General features: G+C 43.3%; 2 pseudogenes across 1 annotated transcript; both read right to left on the minus strand.

The window, feature by feature from the left end:
• Positions 1 to 1057: 1057 nt before the first annotated feature.
• On the minus strand, positions 1058 to 1611 carry LOC122119596 (annotated as a pseudogene).
• A 1453-nt stretch (positions 1612 to 3064) lies between these two features.
• On the minus strand, positions 3065 to 3817 carry LOC122110035 (annotated as a pseudogene). Its single transcript, XR_006147807.1, has one exon. The product of XR_006147807.1 is annotated as a 60S ribosomal protein L10-like (transcript).
• Positions 3818 to 16989: the final 13172 nt, after the last annotated feature.

Here is a 16989-nt window from a genome sequence, read left to right on the forward strand (position 1 = left end):
GTTAGAGTCCTATTCTTGAGCTGAAGAGTTGAGGGATAGCGCCCAGACCCCACAGTTCAGCCCCCACGACCGGACCCAAAAAAAAAAAAAAAAAAAAAAAAATGAATGGCTGCTCTGGCTTCTAGGCTATTCAGAACTGAGGTGGAAAACCCCCTCTCCCCAGCAAGGCACCAGTATGGCTGTGAGAAGTTACTTAGACTCAGCCTCCTCACACTTCAACAGAAGGTCTAATCCCCTTCCATTTTGCCTGGGCTAATCACAACTGCAAACTGAGGAGTTTCTATCAGTCAAAGTTGGATCAGTATGATTGAACCCACATAGTCAGGAGGCTTTAACTTATTTTATTTATTTATTTTTTGGGTCCGGTCATGGGGCCTGAACTCGGCCTGGGCGCTGTCCCTCAGCTCTTCAGCTGAAGGCTAGCGCTCTACCACTTGAGTCACAATGCCACTTCCGGCTTTTTTCTTTTTGCTTATGTGGTGCTGAGGAATCAAACCCAGGGCCTCATGCATGCAAGGCAAGCACTCTAACACTGAGCCACCTTCCCAGCCAGGAGGCTTTAACTTAAACATAACTAATAATCTTTTCTCAGATCAGGCTTGGTAAACTTACAAATCTATGCACTGCTAGGAGAGTGTCAAGCAAAGAAGGCTCGGTGTAAGGAGCTGACAGAAAGGGAGAAGGATTAGTGTGACAAAAAAAAGTATTAGCTTCAGCTTGAAGTGGTGTATGCCTTCCATCCTGAATCAATAGGTTTTAGCTTCATGTGGTAGACCTAGCAGGGATCTCATATACTATCACCACAATGGGAACAGTCAGAATGATGGTGTAGGATCCCTTCCAGGTAGGAGTGAGGCCATCTTTAACAAACTTCCTAACCCTAAATGAATTCTCCAGGTTGGAAAGGATGGACTGGATCTGAGCTGGGTAGCAGCAATATCTCCCAGTCCTTTTCATGCACCTCCAGCTGAGTTGCTTGTCTTGGATGGCAGGCTGGCAGCATCAGGAACAGTTTTAAAAAAGTCAGGGCCCCACTGGTTTTTTGTTTTTGTTTTTCATGATAAGCAACATTCCTTTATTTGCATTTATTTTATGCTAAATGTATTCCTGTGCCATAAGTTTTTGTTCCTTCAGTTTCTTCTGGGATACTGTTGTACAACCTCCTCTTCTGGATTAGGAACAATTTGCTGCTTTTCAGTAAGGATCATCTCAATGTGGCAGGGGGAGCTCATGGATGGGTTAATCCTACCATGGACTCTGTAAGTTTGGCAGTGCGTCTTAGGTGCTTTGTTCACCTGGATGTATTCAATGACCAGGGAGTCTACATCTAAACCCTTCAGTTCTGCATTCTTAAGCATATGCAGCAGCAATTCAGCACTCATTTTGGGTCATGGACCCTGTGTCTAGCCCCACTGTTTGGCTTGGGCACACATTGCTTCTTTAACGTGAAGTCTTTCAGATACTTGGTCGCTTTTCAGATATGCATATACCCTTGATGGACTGGGTTGTTTCTCTGGTGATCTTAAAGTGAACACGAAGATTGGAACCTCTTGATTTGCATGATTTTGTGGGGTTTTCTGGGTCTAGAGAGTAGTAAACGATTTTCACAGGTCACCTTAGGCCATTTACAGGGAGAGGAGTGCCAGTGGTTTTAAGGCAGCTTCTTGAGTAGTGTTATCAGCTGCATGATTTCTTTTGGTTAACAGAGTCTCCTTTTTGGTCCTGTGGCAAATTACCAGAGCAATAAAATTTGAAAACCAGGTTGCCTCATTTTAGGCTAAGATTTTCTGGGTAGACATAGAAAGATTGGGCCTATAACTATCTCTTATAAGTGACAGCTCCACAATCAAGGGTGTCTGTTGGGGAACCTCTTTTCTGACTCTCATAATGTATAACAGTTACCTATGGAAGTATCCAGATAACTTTTAATAGGGACATGACCTCAGGTCTATGTTTTTTTTGTTTGTTTTTGTTTTCTTTTTTGGGTCTGGTCGTGGGGCTGGAACTCTGGGCCTGGGCCCTGTCCCTCAGCTCTTCAGCTCAAGACTAGCACTCTACTACTTGAGTCACAGTGCCACCTCCGGCTTTTTTCTTTTTGGTTATGTGGTGCTGAGGAATAGAAGCCAGGGCCTCATGCATGTAAGGCAAGTGCTCTACCACTGAGCCACCTTCCCAGCCCCAGGTCTATGTTTTATTGGGACGTTATTACTACCTAATAAACCTCTATTTTAAAATGTCTGTATGGGCGTGTAATACCAAGAAAGCACACTGTATTTAGAATCTGTATGTTTATTAAGACCGCTTTGTATGAGTATATGAGTTCTATTAGGTAAAAATGGCCAGGTAACCAGAAGAGTAGCTGAATTTACTAACACGCCAACCTTACCCTCTTTCTCTGATCAGATGAATTCATGTGGCTGGTGCCAGAACAAAAATTACTTCCAATTAGTGCCTTGAGCAGATACTGGGGACTGGGATTTCTGTTAATTTTGAACTATCCTCCATTAGACAACCCTAGCATTTTACTACCCACTATAACAGGTGACTTATAAGTAAGGGTATAAGCTCCTGCCCAGTTACAAAGTAGACAGATATGGGCTTTAGGTAGGCATGCTTAGGAACTATTTTCTGGTGACTTCTTGGCTCTAGTTTTTGGTGGTGGTGGTGTTTTTTGGTTTGGGGGTTTGGGGTATTGTTGTTGTTGTTTTGTCAGTCATAGGACTTGAACTCAGGGCCTGGGCGCTGTCTCTAAGCTCTTTTGCTCAAGGATAGCTCTCTGCCACTTTGAGCCACAGTGCTACTTCCAGGGGGGTTTTTTGTGTTTTTTTTTTTGTTTGTTTTTTTGGGGAGGTCCAGTTGTGGGCCTGAACTCCAGGCCTGGGCGCTGTCCCTCAGCTCTTCAGCTCAGGGCTAGCGCTCTACCAATTGAGCCACAGCGCCACTTCCGGCTTTTTTTTTTTCCTGCTTATGTGATGCTGAGGAATCGAACCCAGGGCCTCATGTATGCAAGGCAAGCGCTCTACCGCTGACCACCTTCCCAGCCTCTACTTCCAGTTTTTGGGTGTTTTTTTTTAGACATAATGCAAGTTTTATTGGGGAACATGATTAAAGTGGGGGTGATATAGCTCAGTGGGTGGAGGCCTTCAGGAGTGCAGGGCTCTCCACTTATCCAGAGGACCACGATGTATTTGACTCCACAGCCATCAGGGATGAGGCGTTTCTCAGCTACCATGTCTTCAAACTCATCCGCATTGAACTTGGTAAAGCCCCACTTCTTGGAGATGTGGATCTTCTGACGACCAGGGAACTTAAACTTGGCCCTGCGTAAGGCCTCAATTGCATGTTCTTTATTCTTCAGCTTGGTGCTGATGGACATGATTACCTGGCCAATGTGAACCCTGGCCACAGTGCCCTGGGGTTTCCCAAAGGCACCCCGCATACCTGTCTGGAGCCTGTTAGCCCCAGCGCAGGACAACATCTTGTTGATGCGAATGACGTGGAAAGGATGCAGTCGTACTCGAATATGAAAGCCATCTTTGCCACAACTTTTTACCATATACTTGTTGGCACAAATACGGGCAGCCTCCAGGGCTTCAGAGGAGAGCTGCTCATATGCATCTGACACCATGTGCCCACAAAGTGGGAACTCATCCACTTTTGCCTTCTTCTGCCCCAGGTCAAAGATGCGGATCTTGGCATCAGGGACACCTCGACAAAAGCGAGACTTTGGGTACGGCTTGTTCTTACAATACCGGTAACACCACCGTGCGGGGCGGCGACCCATGGCGACACCAGTCTTCAGTGGCGCTCCGGAGGAAAAGAGATCTACTTCCAGTTTTTGAGTGATTAATTGGAGATAAGATTCTCACAGGGACTTTACTGCCTGGGCTAGCTTTGAACCACGATTCTTAGATCTCAGCTCCTGAGTAGCCAGGATTATAGGTGTGAGCCATTGGTGCCCAGCTCTGGCTCTAGGTTTGAAAGTGCAAGCACAAAGTGACTCCATTCAGGATCTGACACCATCTCCTCTTAACTGAGCAGATTATTTTTTCATTTGTTGTTGTTGTTGTTGCTGTTGTTGTTTTACCAGTCCTGGGCTTGAACTCAGGGCCTGGGTGCTGTCCCTGAGCTTCTTTTTGCTTAAGACAAGCACTCTTGGGCTGGGAAGGTGGCTCAGTGGTAGAGCACCTGCCTTGCATGCATGAGGCCCTGGGTTTGATTTCTCAACACCACATAAGCAAAAAGAAAAAAGCCAGAAGTGGCGCTGTGGCTCAAGTGGTAGAGCGCTAGCCTTGAGCTGAAGAGCTGAAGGACAGCACCCAGGCCAGGCCCAGAGTTCAGGCCCCACGAGTGGACCCCCCCCCCCCCAAAAAAAAAAAGACTAGCAATCTTACCACTTGAGCCACAGCACCACTTCTGGCTTTTTTCTGTGTATGTAGAACTAGGAATTGAACCCAGGGCTTCATGCATGCTAGGCAAGCAATCTCCTACTAAGCCACATTCCCAGCCCCTGAACAGTTGTTTTTTTTTCCAGCTGCCTCTGGATGATCCCTTATTTCCAGGATCACTCATCACCAGGACAGACTTTGTCCTGGTGCCTGTCTTCTCCTTACTGGGATAATGTCCCCGATGGCATTTTTGCTCATTGCTGGGATGACATGTCCCAATTGGCTTAATCCCACATTGGTGGTGGTGATGAGAGTTGGTGCCAATAAACCCTTTTATTTCTAATTGGAGCAACAAGGAGATCAATAGAAATCTTTTTTTTTTTTTAGTATATATTTTTTATTGTAAAGATACTGTACAGAGGGGTTACAGTTACATGAGAATAGAAGTAATTTTTAAACAGGGTTTACCTGGAACTTAAGAATCAAAGTTACTGTAATTACTACTGAAGATCACATCTGTAAAGGCAAAACTTAACAGGAGTCATAATGAGAGTTTTGAAGCAGAAACTGATTAAACAACTGAGTTAATTTTTAACTAAATATAGCACTTTAGGATACTAATTAAGATTGAAACAATTCTCACTAAGCCTTTGTGTTTACAATGAAAAAATGCAGAAACAAAGGCCTGTTGGGAGTCCTTTTAACTCTGTTTCCAAAGCAGTTTACATCCTTGGAAAATAGAAATATTAGACAGAAGCCTGGCGCTGGTGGCTCATGCCTGTAATCCTAGCTACTCAGGAGGCTGAGATCTGAGGATCACGGTTCAAAGCCAGTCCAGGTAGGAAAGTCCGTGAGACTCTTATCTCCAATAAACCACTTGAAAACTGAAAGTGGTGCTGTGGCTCAAGCCCCAGAGCGCTCGCCTTGAGCTGAAGAGTGCAAGGACAGTGCCCAGGCCCAGAGTTCAAGCCCCATGACCGACCAAAAAAAAAAAAAAGAAATATTAGATAGAAAAAAAATTAAAGGATGTTTATTTGAAAGACTTTTTTTTTTTTTTTTGGTCGATCGTGGGGCTTGAACTCTGGGCCTGGGCGCTGTCCCTCAGCTCTTCAGCTCAAGGCGAGCGCTCTACCACTTGAGCTACAGCGCCACTTCCAGTTTTCTGGTGGTTTATTGGAGATAGGAGTCTCATGGTCTCCCCTGCCCGGGCTGGCTTTGAACCTCGATCCTCAGATCTCAGCCTCCTGAGTAGCTAGGATTACAGGCATGAGCCACCAGCGCCCGGCCTATTTGAAAGACCTTGACATAAACACTTACGTGAACTTTGGTTTAGTTACTACCTAGTTTTATGCCATTTAGAACACAAACAATCACTTTCATAGATGGACATAAAAAATGAGATACAAGTTTTATATCGTGTGCCAGTTGCCTAGGTAACGCAGGTACTGATGGAGACTTTGCTGCGAGGAGGGTGGAGTCTGCTTGCCATCCAGGAGCGGACCTTACATTCAGGAGGCTGAGATCTGAGGATCAAGGTTCAAACCCGGCCAGGGCAGAAACATCCATGAGACTGATCTCCAATTAACCACCAGAAAACCAGAAGTGGTGCTGTGGCTCAAGTGGTAGAATGCTAGCCTTGAGCTGAAGAGCCCAGGGACAGTGCCCAGGCCCAGAGAGTTTAAGCCCCACGACCAACAAAAAAGCAAACAAACAAACAAAAATCCAACTACATTATTTGAGTTAAAAGATTTTATAAGGCTTATTTTAACTTTTTTGTTTTTTGTTTTTTGTTTTTGGGTCCGGTTGTGGGGCCTGAACTCTGGGCCTGGATGCTGTCCCTCAGCTCTTCAGCTCAAGGCTAGTGCTCTACCACTTGAGCCACAGCGCCACTTCCGGCTTTTTTTCTTTTTTTTGCTTATGTGGTGCTGAGGAATCAAACCCAGGGCCTCATGCATGCAAGGCAAGCGCTGTACCACTGAGCCACCTTCCCAGCCCCAACTTTTTTTTTTTTCAGTTGTGGGTCTTAAACTCTGGTCCTGGGTGCTGTCCCTGAGCTCTTCAGCTCATGGTGAGCACTCTACCACTTGAGCCACAGTGCCACTTCCAGTTTTCTGGTGGCTTATTGGAGATAATAGTCTCACGGACTTTTCTCTCTCTCTCTCAGTCATGGGGCTTGAACTCTGGGCCTTGGCACTGTCCCTCAGCTCTTCAGCTCAAGCTAGCGCTCTACCACTTGAGCCACAGCATCACTTCTGGCTTTTTTTTTTTTTTTTCTGTTTATGTGGTGCTGAGGAATTGAACCCAGGGCCTCATGCATACAAGGTAAGCGCTCTACCACTGAGCCACCTTCCCAGCCCCCCGAGACTGGCTTTGAACCATGATCCTCAGATCTCAGCCTCCTGAGGTACTAGGATTACAGGCATGAGCCACGGGCACCCGGCATGTAGTTCATTTTTTTTTTTTTTTTGTCAGTCGTGGGGCCTGAGCTCTGGGCCTGTGCGCTGTCCCTCAGCTTTTCAGCTGTAGACTAGCGCTTTACCACTTGAGCCTCAGCCCCACTTCTGGCTTTCTCTGCTTATGTGGTGCTGAGGAATCGAACCCAGGGCCTCATGCATGCAAGGCAAGCACTCTACCACTGAGCCACCTTCCCAGCCCCTGTAGTTCATTTTTAATGCAATGTAATATTGAAACATTTGTTAACATCCAAATCTAATGACCGTCTTTGCAGATTGAGTTTAAAACTGCTAATTTTTTTAACTGCACAGTGACTTCCTGGTGTCAGATATTAATAAGTAGGCACACAATACACACGGAAAGTTTCCTCAAGGCAATTTCATGCAAAAGGGTGCAATACATTTACTCTACCCAGTGCCAGGATGCCGGGGTGAAGCAGTTAGCTAGGTTTATATCTCAATACAAGTTGCCCTTCCTCCCTAACAGGACTGCTGGTCACAAAGAGCACAGAAACTAGTTACAATTGAAGATAAAAAGCAAATAATTCAAGAAATACCAAGAAAAAGTTACAATTGAAGTCAAAAAGCAAATAATTGGGGAGGAAAGGGGGGTAATTATGGAAGTGGGGAGGGAAGGGATGGTAGGGGAAAAACAAAGGAGGAGGCAACAATGCTCAATAGGAAATGTACTCATTACCTTGTTCATAACTGTAACCCCTCTGTGCAGTATTTTTACAATAATAAAATACCAAAAAAAAGCAAATAATTTCAAGAAATACAAAAAAATACCAATTTCAAAAAATACCAAGGGCTGGGAAGGTGGCTCAGTGGTAGAGTGCTTGCCTCTCATTCATGAGGCCCTGGGTTCAATTCCTCAGCACCACATAAACAGAAAAGGCCAGAAGTGGTGCTGTAGCACAAGTGGTAGAGCGCTCGCCTTGAGCTGAAGCGCTGAGGGACAACGCCCAGGCCCAGAGTTCAAGCCCCATCACCTACAAAAATAAATAAAATTTAAAAAATTTAAAAATGCCAAAAATCAATACAAAACAAAGCACTTTAGCTTGATAGAAAAGACTACTTTTTCTCACAGCACGATGAGTGACCAGAGAAAAAAAATTTTTTTTTTTTTTTGTCAGTCCTAGGGCTTGAACTCTGGGCCTGGGTGCTGTCCCTGTGCTTTTCAGCTCAAGGCGAGTGCTCTACCGCTTGAGCTACAGTGTCACATCCGGTTTTCTAGTGGTTTATTGGAGATAAGAGTCTCACAGATTTTGCTGCCCAGGCTGGCTTTGAACCGGGATTCTCAAATCTCAGCCTCTTGAGTAGCTAGGATTACAGGCATGAGCCACCAGTGCCCCGTGACCAGAGAAATTTTTGCCCATAGCACTATTGAACCACCTGATCAGCATCAGAAAAACAAAAACTTAATAACAAATAGTTTCACCAACAAACAATCTCTTACTCTTACTGATAACCTAGAACAGAATATGTTTAGACAACTTTTGTAGCACAGCACATTACCATAGGAATTCACCTTTGAGTATTTCCTAGATGGGTGGAGGATAAGCTTAGTGGAAGAGTGGGGGTTGCATAAGCTGAACCCTTAACCCACCATATGGTCTTACTCTACATTGGGGGGCAGTGGGTTTACTATAGGAAGAACCATATTTCTACAGATACAAGTGGCAGTACTTTCAGGCACTGTATAAGGAGGCAGCAGTAGAAAAGACAAAGAACAGAGAGACAAACAAAAGCTACTTCTGCCATAAAAAGAGAGGAACTACATAGAAGGACACAGCTTGACAGACCACATAACAACAAAGGTCTTCTTGAGACCAGATGTCCTTGTCAGGACATCTGACAAGGAACAATCCCCAAAAACCAAATTCAAGAAGACCAGATAAACTAACTCACCAAAGCCAAACCAAATCCCTCTGCTGACCTCTCATGCCTTGAGAGCCTGTAGGAAAGGGAAGAAGGGAGGAGAGAGTATTAATTGCATATGATCCCCAGTCCAGATATATTGATCTCCAGAAAACAAAAATAGAGAAAAAAGAGACAGAAACTTGCTGAGTGCTAGTGGATCACACCTGTAATCCTAGCTACTCAGGAGGCCTTTTCTGTTTATGTGGTGCTAAGGAATCGAACACAGGGCCTCATGCATGCAAGGAAAGCACTCTACCACTGAGCCACCTTCCCAGCCCTCCCATAAAGCTCTTATTAACCACCAGAAGACCAGAAGTGGTGCTGTGGCTCAAGTGGTAGAGTCCTTGCCTTGAGCCGAAAAGCTCAGGGACAGTGTGCAGAGTTCAAGCCCCACGACCAAAAGAAAAAGAGAAAGAAAGATACAGAGACTGGCTTTCCTCCCAAGGTCTCCTGAGTGACTCTAAAAAGATTTAGTGGCATGCCAGGTATCCATGGTCTGGCTACCACAGGGCCCTGGAATGTCTTAAGAGTTGCCTCCCCTCTGGAGTTCCCATCCTCCAGTAGCCCCACAGCCAGTGGCTTCAAAGAGCCCAAATGTTATAGGGGAATTTGATCAGCAAGATGCAAAGAAGCCACATTTTGAGAGGTTGAAACAGGAGTCTTTATTACAAAGCCAGTGATAGCAAGTAGACTTATCCCAAAACTTTGCAGCCCTGAATGTAGTTGGCACAATGATTATAAAGGCAAAAACCACATGATTGGGGTAGGGCACTAAACCTAACATAAGCAAAACAAACAATCTAGGGTAACAATCAGAGGCAATTAAGGGCCAGTTATCAAGGTGGAACAATCAAGGACAACCAAGGGAACATGTTCTCTGGATTATGCCTGTCTTGAGGCTTGAACTCAGGGCCTGGCCACTGTCCCTGAGCTCTTTTTGCTCAAGGCTAGCAGTATGCCACTTTCAGCCACAATGCCACTTCTGGTTTTGGTTGCTGGTTTTACTTAGTGATTAATTGGACATAAGACTCTCACAGGAACTTTCTGCCCAGGCTGGCTTCAAACAGCAATTCTTGGATTGGAGCAAAACTTTCCTGGAGCTAAACAATATGACACATCTGCAAAGAATGTCCTAGTTCACCTCTAGAGTTTCTAGAACTGAATGAGAAGTCCTCATCCTTTATTAAGATGCCGAGATGGAGGTGAGAACAAGTTGGTGTTACTTAGACCCAATATCCATAGTTCAATAATAGATCATACAACTTCATCAAGTATTTTTATGAAGAGTAATTTGGCCAGGCATTAGTGGGTCATGCCTGTAATCCTAGCTGCTCCAGAGGCTGAGATCTGAGGATCGTGATTCAAAGCCAGCCTAAGCAGGAAAGTCTATGAAACTCTTATCTTCAATTATTATCTTCAAAACCAGAAGTGGAACTGTGGCTCAACATAGAAGAGTGCTAGCCTTGAGGTAAGGATCTCAGGGACAATGTCCAGGCAGATGCTGGTTGGGGCTATTTACTTCAACTCAGAGAAAACAGGAAATCTTGAATCCCCACACTTTCCCGATCCTCCCTGACTGGGGGGAAAAAAAAAACAAACAACTCCTTCACTGTTCAAGAACAGATTTTTATTTTGTAAAGACTGTAAAACTTTTATCAAGACAGCTATTTTTCAAGGAGATAACTATTTTGCTGTGCACCCTCCTCCACCATTCAATACTAACTCCTTCTTTTACCCTGGGAGACAAACTACACAGTGTTCTGAAAAGATAGGGAGGGTTTTTCATACTAACCTAACTGCAAATTTTTTGTTTTGCAAGTTTGTATTAATAGGGACCTGTAAACCTGTGGGAATGGATTCTAAGAGTGTTAAAGCAAGAAAGACAATAGTAACACTGAACTGATAAGAATTTATCAGCATGGGAGACTCTGTCTTAAAGTCCAGAATTAAATATTCAACTCAAAGCAGGTAAAGATGTCTCTAGGAGTTTCCTTGTTACGTGTCTGAAATCTAAATTAGTCTGTTCCCCCATCTGACTTGAGCCAAAGCTCCATTTCTAGCTTTTTGCTGGTTAATGGGAGATGAGTCTCACAGACTTTTCTGCCCAGGCTGGCTTTGAACTGCAGTTCTAAGATCTCAACCTCCAGAGTCTTTCAGCAGCTCTTCCATTTTATCAGGAATTATATGAACAGGCACCAGGTTCAATATCAGGCATCATTGATAGTGATAGACCCACCTTCCAGCTGTAACTTGACACTTAAGAGCATTTTTCGCCTTGGCTCTGGTAGCACAGACTAGAAGCCTGTTCAGAGGCGGTGAGTCTTAGCAAGGGTGAAGGAAAATCCAGAGATGGATACTTGGATGTCCAGATATTTTCAAAGACTACAAATGACTTTTGGCTTGGGATGGTGGTTTTTGTTTTACTTTCTTGCTTTTTTAAAAATTTATTTGAGGATTAGAACTTATATACTAGACAGTTTAAATGTATAATAGGAGATGTACAGCAGAAACATGTCAGACCGGAATAGTGTCCTTTTGGCTCTGGTGATACCACACCTTAGTTGCTAAAGACAATGCTTCTGGGAAATAGTGACAACTCCCCATCTCACACTTCAGGTTACAGCCTTTTCAAGTTAAGCAATACATAACTTCACATTGGAGACCTGAATTTACATGAGTTATAACTAATTTTAATATAGGTCAGCAAGGTTCATTCAAAGACAAAAATTCAGAGCTAGAGAAAGAAATCCCTCCTTCCTATAGTGCTCCTTCAATATGATTATCACGTGTGTGTGTGTGTGTGTGTGTGTGTGTGTGTGTGTGTGTGTGTGTGTGTGTGTGTGTGTGTGTGTATTCCAGTACTGGGCCTGGGAATTGATCCTTAGTTGTTTTTTCTAAGGCTGATGCTCTACCACTTGAGCCACAGCTTCACTTCATCAGATCATTTGATGATCTGAAGGATCTACATAACTCAGTTTAACTAAATTCTCTTTTCTTTCTTTCCTTCTTTGCTTTTCCTTCCTTTTTTTTCCTCTTTTGTTTTTGTGCTGGTACCAGGGCTTGAACTCAGGGTCTAGGCATTGTCCCATAGCTTGTGTGTGTGTGTGGGGGGGGGGGGGGGTGCTGGGGTTTCAACTCAGAGCCTGGGCACTGTCCCTGAGCTTCTTTTGCTGAAGGCTAGTGCTCTACCACTGGAGCCACAGCACCACTTCAGATAAGAGTCTCACAGACTTTCCAGCCAGGGCTGGCTTCAAACCATAAGCCTTAGATCTCAGCCTCCTGAGTAGGTAGGATTACAGGTGTGAGCCACCAGCACCCAGATGTCCCATAGCTTTTTCACTCAAGATTGATGTTGTATTATTTGAGCCACAACTCCACTTCCAACTTTTTTGGTAGTTAATTGGAGATGGTCTTCCAGAGTTTCCTGTCTGGGATGGCTTCAAACCACAGTCCTCAGATCTCAGCCTTCTGTCTGTTATCCTAGCTAGAATTACAGGTATGAAGCACTCATATCCAACTATGATTATCATTTGAATGAGTATAGCTCAATAGTGCAGAGCTTAGGGCCCTCATAAACTTGGGGCCCTGGGTTCAAGAAGAAAACCAAACAAACAAATTTACAGGCTAATTAATGAAAGTAATAACTAGATGAATTGATTTCCTCCATTAATTTTATTTTTCTCAGGGCAAGTTTATATTCTTAAAAAGTTAGATATTCATATAAATTTATACAAAATTATAAAATATATAAAGGTTTATATTCATGTAAAGTTTATATTCATGGAAGTAATAAATATGAAACAGATTGTGGAAATATCAATACGAATGAAATGTTTTCACATCTCCATCTGGGTTGAAGCTAAGTAAGCAATATTATGACTTTACTATTCAGAATAGATAAGTCAGAGAAAAACTCATAAAATATTCTAATTTTTAATTACTCAGAAATAATTTATTTCCTATCATACATAATTATGATTTTCATTTTGGATCTACCTTTCTTTCATAAGTACTTAATAATTGTAACCAGTATGACCATCATAAATAGAAGTACAGTTAATATGTAAGAATAAAATTGAAAATTGAGGGCTAGGAAGGTGGCTCAGTGGTAGAGTGCTTGACTTGCATGTATGAGGCCCTGGGTTTGATTCCTCAGCACCACATAAGCAGAAAAAGCCGGAAGTGGGGCTGACACTCAAGTGGTAGAGTGCTAGCCTTCAGCTGAAGAGCTGAGGGACAGCACCCAGGCCCAGAGTTCAGGCCCCGCGACCGACCCCCCCCAAAAAATTGAAAATTTAAAAAGAAATTGAAAATTTAAAAAGAAGATACTTTTAAATCAGGCATGCTACTGTACACCTGTAATCTCAGCTATGAGGACTCAGATTTGAGGAAGAGGAAAAGCCCACTCTGAAACAAGGTAGGTAGAAGTGCAAGACCCTGTTTTTTGGGGGGGGGCAGTCCTGGGGCTTGAACTCAGGGCCTGGGCACTGTCCCTGAGCTGTTTGTTTGTTTGTTTTTGCTCAAAGCTAGCACTCTACCACTTTAGCCACAGTGTTACTCATGGCTTTTTCTGTTTATGTGGTACTGAGGAATCGAACCCAGGGCTTCATGCATGATCAGTGTGCCCTCTACCACTAAGCCACATTCCCTGCCCTCTTTCATAAATTTTTGAAGGCAGTATATTTTTCAAACTATATCTCACTATAAAGCCTACAAATGTTCCGTGATATGTTTTTACCCTCTTGGTTTTATCCTTAATTTTTTCTCTTTTTGCCAGTCCTCAGGCTTGAACTCAGGGCCTGGGCACTGTCCTGGAGCTTCTTTTGTTCAAGGCTAGTAGGTTGCTACTTGAGCAACATACCACTTCCAGCTTTTTCAGTTTATGTGATACTAAGGAATTGAACCCAGGGCTTCATGCATGCAAACACTCTATCACTGAGCCACCTTCCCAGCCTTTATTCCTATTTTGGAATCATCCTTTAAGATAAAACTTTATTTGGGGACTGGGAAGGTTGCTCAGTGGTAAGCGCTTGCCTCGCATGCATGAGGCCCTGGGTTCGATTCCTCAGCACCACATAAGCAGAAAAAAAAAGCCGGAAGTGGCGCTGTGGCTCAAGTGGTAGAACGCTAGCCTTGAGCTGAGGAGGTGAGGGACAGCACCCAGGCCCAGAGTTCAGGCCCCACGACCGGACCCCCCCAAAAAACAAAACAAAACAAAAAACTTTATTTTGCAGTATGGAAAACCTTTTATCCAGCAAATGTCCTCTTATTTATAACTTTGTTATATCTTTTATGCCCCACACTATACGCCACCAATTGTATGTCTGCATACACCATAACACAATCCTTCTGTGACTTGGTTTTAGCCTTCTGCAACTTGGTTTTAGCCTTCTGTTTTGTCATTATCTGCCAGTTTGTTTTTCTTTTTGTTTTTTGTCAGTCATGGGGCTTGAACTCTGGGCCTGGGAGCTGTCCCTGCGCTCTTCAGCGCTCAAGGCAAGCGCTCTACCTCTTGAGCCACAGCGCCACTTCAGTTTTCCAGTGGTTTATTGGAGATGAGTCTCACGGACTTTTCTGCCCAAGCTGGCTTTGAACCTAGATCCTCAGATCTCAGCCTCCTGAGTAGCTAGGATTACAGGCGTGAGCCACTTGAGCCCAGTTTCTTTTGGGAACAATCCTTGGCTTCTTAGCACAAACTTAGCACAAAAAAAAAATTCTTTTTTTTTTAATCTAAAAATGCTTTCCATTTTAATTTTATTTTTTGCTCTCCCTTTTTGATGTAACTTTGTTGTATTTCCTCAATTCTAATGTATTGGCTTTCTTTTTACCTTAGTTTTTAGTTTAATTTTTTATTTTTGAGCAAATGAAATAAAGATCACATGTGCTGCAGGTATCATGCACACTTTGCTACTAGGATTTTGATAGGGTAGCTGTACAAATCCCTCATTCCCCTTTTGGTTTTATAGGAACTAAGACTTATAAAACCTTGCATTCCAGTTAGGGCTAGGAAAGATAACAAAACTTTGAAATGACCTTGAATAGCAAGATTATCTTGTAGAAAGAGAAAGCAGAGAAAGTACACAAAGAACTCAAAATATTTACATGTTAACACTGTTGCATTTTAGGGTATGAAAGGCAGATTAAAAGAAAGGCAGATTAAAACAGGGTGCTGTTAGCTCACATAGCTATTCAACAGGCTGAAATCTGAGGATGTAGGTTTGAAGCCAGCCCAGGCAGGAAAGTCCCATGAGACTTATCAAATTAGCTAATAAAAAGTCAGAATTGGAGGTGTGGTACAAGTGGTAGTGCACCACCAGTCTTGAGCTGAAAAAGATAAGGGATAGTACCCAAGCCCTGAGTTCAAGCCCCAGTACCCCCATCCCCCCCACATAACGTTTTATTTATATTTCTAATTTTTTAAATTTTTATTGTTATTGTAAAGGTGATGTACAGAGGGGTTACAGTTACATAAGTCAGGTCATGAGTACAGTTCCTTTTGTACAGTGTCATCTGTTCCCTCACTCTCTCCCAGTCCCTCCCGTTCGTCTCCACCCATGAGTTGCATAGTTCACTTTCCTCAACGTCCAGTGAGCTCCACTGCTGCGCTTTTACACCCTTTTCCCTCAAGTTCTGTGCCTTCTCTTACACTTCAAAGACATATAAACGAACAAGACAAAGAGAAAAGAAAGCCAGCCACAAAGAAAAAAATTCGTTTCCTTTCCTTGGAGTTCATTTTTTCTAATTTTTAAAGTTTGTAGTGATTACATGTTTTTATTGTTGCAATAACAATTTGCTCTTGCAAACTTCCCATGAAACATTATGTATTTCATGATGAATATAGTCATGATATTCAATATACATATGTGAAACTAGAACCATGTAACTTGAGGGGAGAGATGGGATAGAATGATGGAAACGGTGACGTTGGTCAAGCTGCATTGTACTTATAAACTGATCTGTTGAATTGATATCCCTTTGTACAATTATCTAAAGATAATATAAAATATATGGATAAAAATTTTAGAAGTAGGGCTAGGAAGGTGGCTCAGTGGTAGAGCGCTTGCCTTGCATGCCTTCGGCCCTGGGTTCGATTCCTCAGCACCACATAAGAAAAAAGCCGGGAGTGGCGCTGTGGCTCAAGTGGTAGAGAACTAGCCTTGAGCTGAAGAGCTGAGGGACAGCGCCCAGGCCCAGAGTTCAGGCCCCACAACCGGACCAAAAAAAAAACTAATTTAAAATGACAACAATATTTTACACTATTGTCTTCAACTTTCCATCATTGTTATTGAAAAGTGAAATACGTTCATTCTTTCTTCTTCGCGCGTTACATTTACCTAGTAGTGTTCTGAAATGTCATGTCTTGGTATGGGCTTTTTAGTTGTTTGGGTATTTTAGGTTTTAATTTTGGGTTTTTTAGTTTTATGTGTTTTTTTTTCCTCATTCACTATGTATGGAAATTATTGAGCCATTTCACTACATAAATTTATGCTCCTTTGTTCTGAAACTTACTATTATTTCTTTGCAAATTTCCTCCTTTGAAGTGATGCTGTGGCTGAAAAGCAGTAGAGCACTAGCTTTGAGCAAAAGAGCTCAGGAAAGCGTCTGGGCCCTGAGTTCCAACTCCCCAAAAGACAAAAAAACAACAACAACAACAAAAAACAGGGCTGGGAAGGTGGCTCAGTGGTAGAGCACTTGCCTTGCATGCCTGAGACCCTGGTTCAATTCCTCAGCACCACATAAGCAAAAAGAAAAAAGCCGGAAGTAATGCTGTGGATCAAGTGGTAGAGAGCTAGCCTTGAGCTGAAGAGCTGAGGGACAGCGCCCAGGCCCAGAGTTCTCCATGACCTGACACCCGCCCCCCCCCCCCCCCCCCCCCCCCGGCCAAAAAAAAATCCAAAAAACAAAAACAGGCACTGGTGTGGTTCACACCTGTAATCCTAGCAACTCAGGAGGCTGAGATCTGAGGATCCAGTTCAAAACCAGCCATGGCAGGAAAGTCCGTGAGACTCTTATCTCCAATGAACCACCAGAAAACTAGAACTGTGGCTCAAGTGGTAGAGCACTAGCCTTGAGCTGAATTGCTGAGGGACAGAGCCAAAGCCCACGTTCAAGACCCATGACCAACCAAAAAGAAAAAAGAAAAAGAAAAAAGAAAATTACCTCCTCTCTCTTTTTGTTCTAGAACTCTTCTTACCTGACATTTTGACTAATTTTCTTATCATTTG

Source organism: Dipodomys spectabilis, unplaced genomic scaffold, assembly GCF_019054845.1.
Source record: "Dipodomys spectabilis isolate Male_0828 unplaced genomic scaffold, ASM1905484v1 ptg000001l, whole genome shotgun sequence".
Lineage (NCBI taxonomy): Eukaryota > Metazoa > Chordata > Mammalia > Rodentia > Heteromyidae > Dipodomys > Dipodomys spectabilis.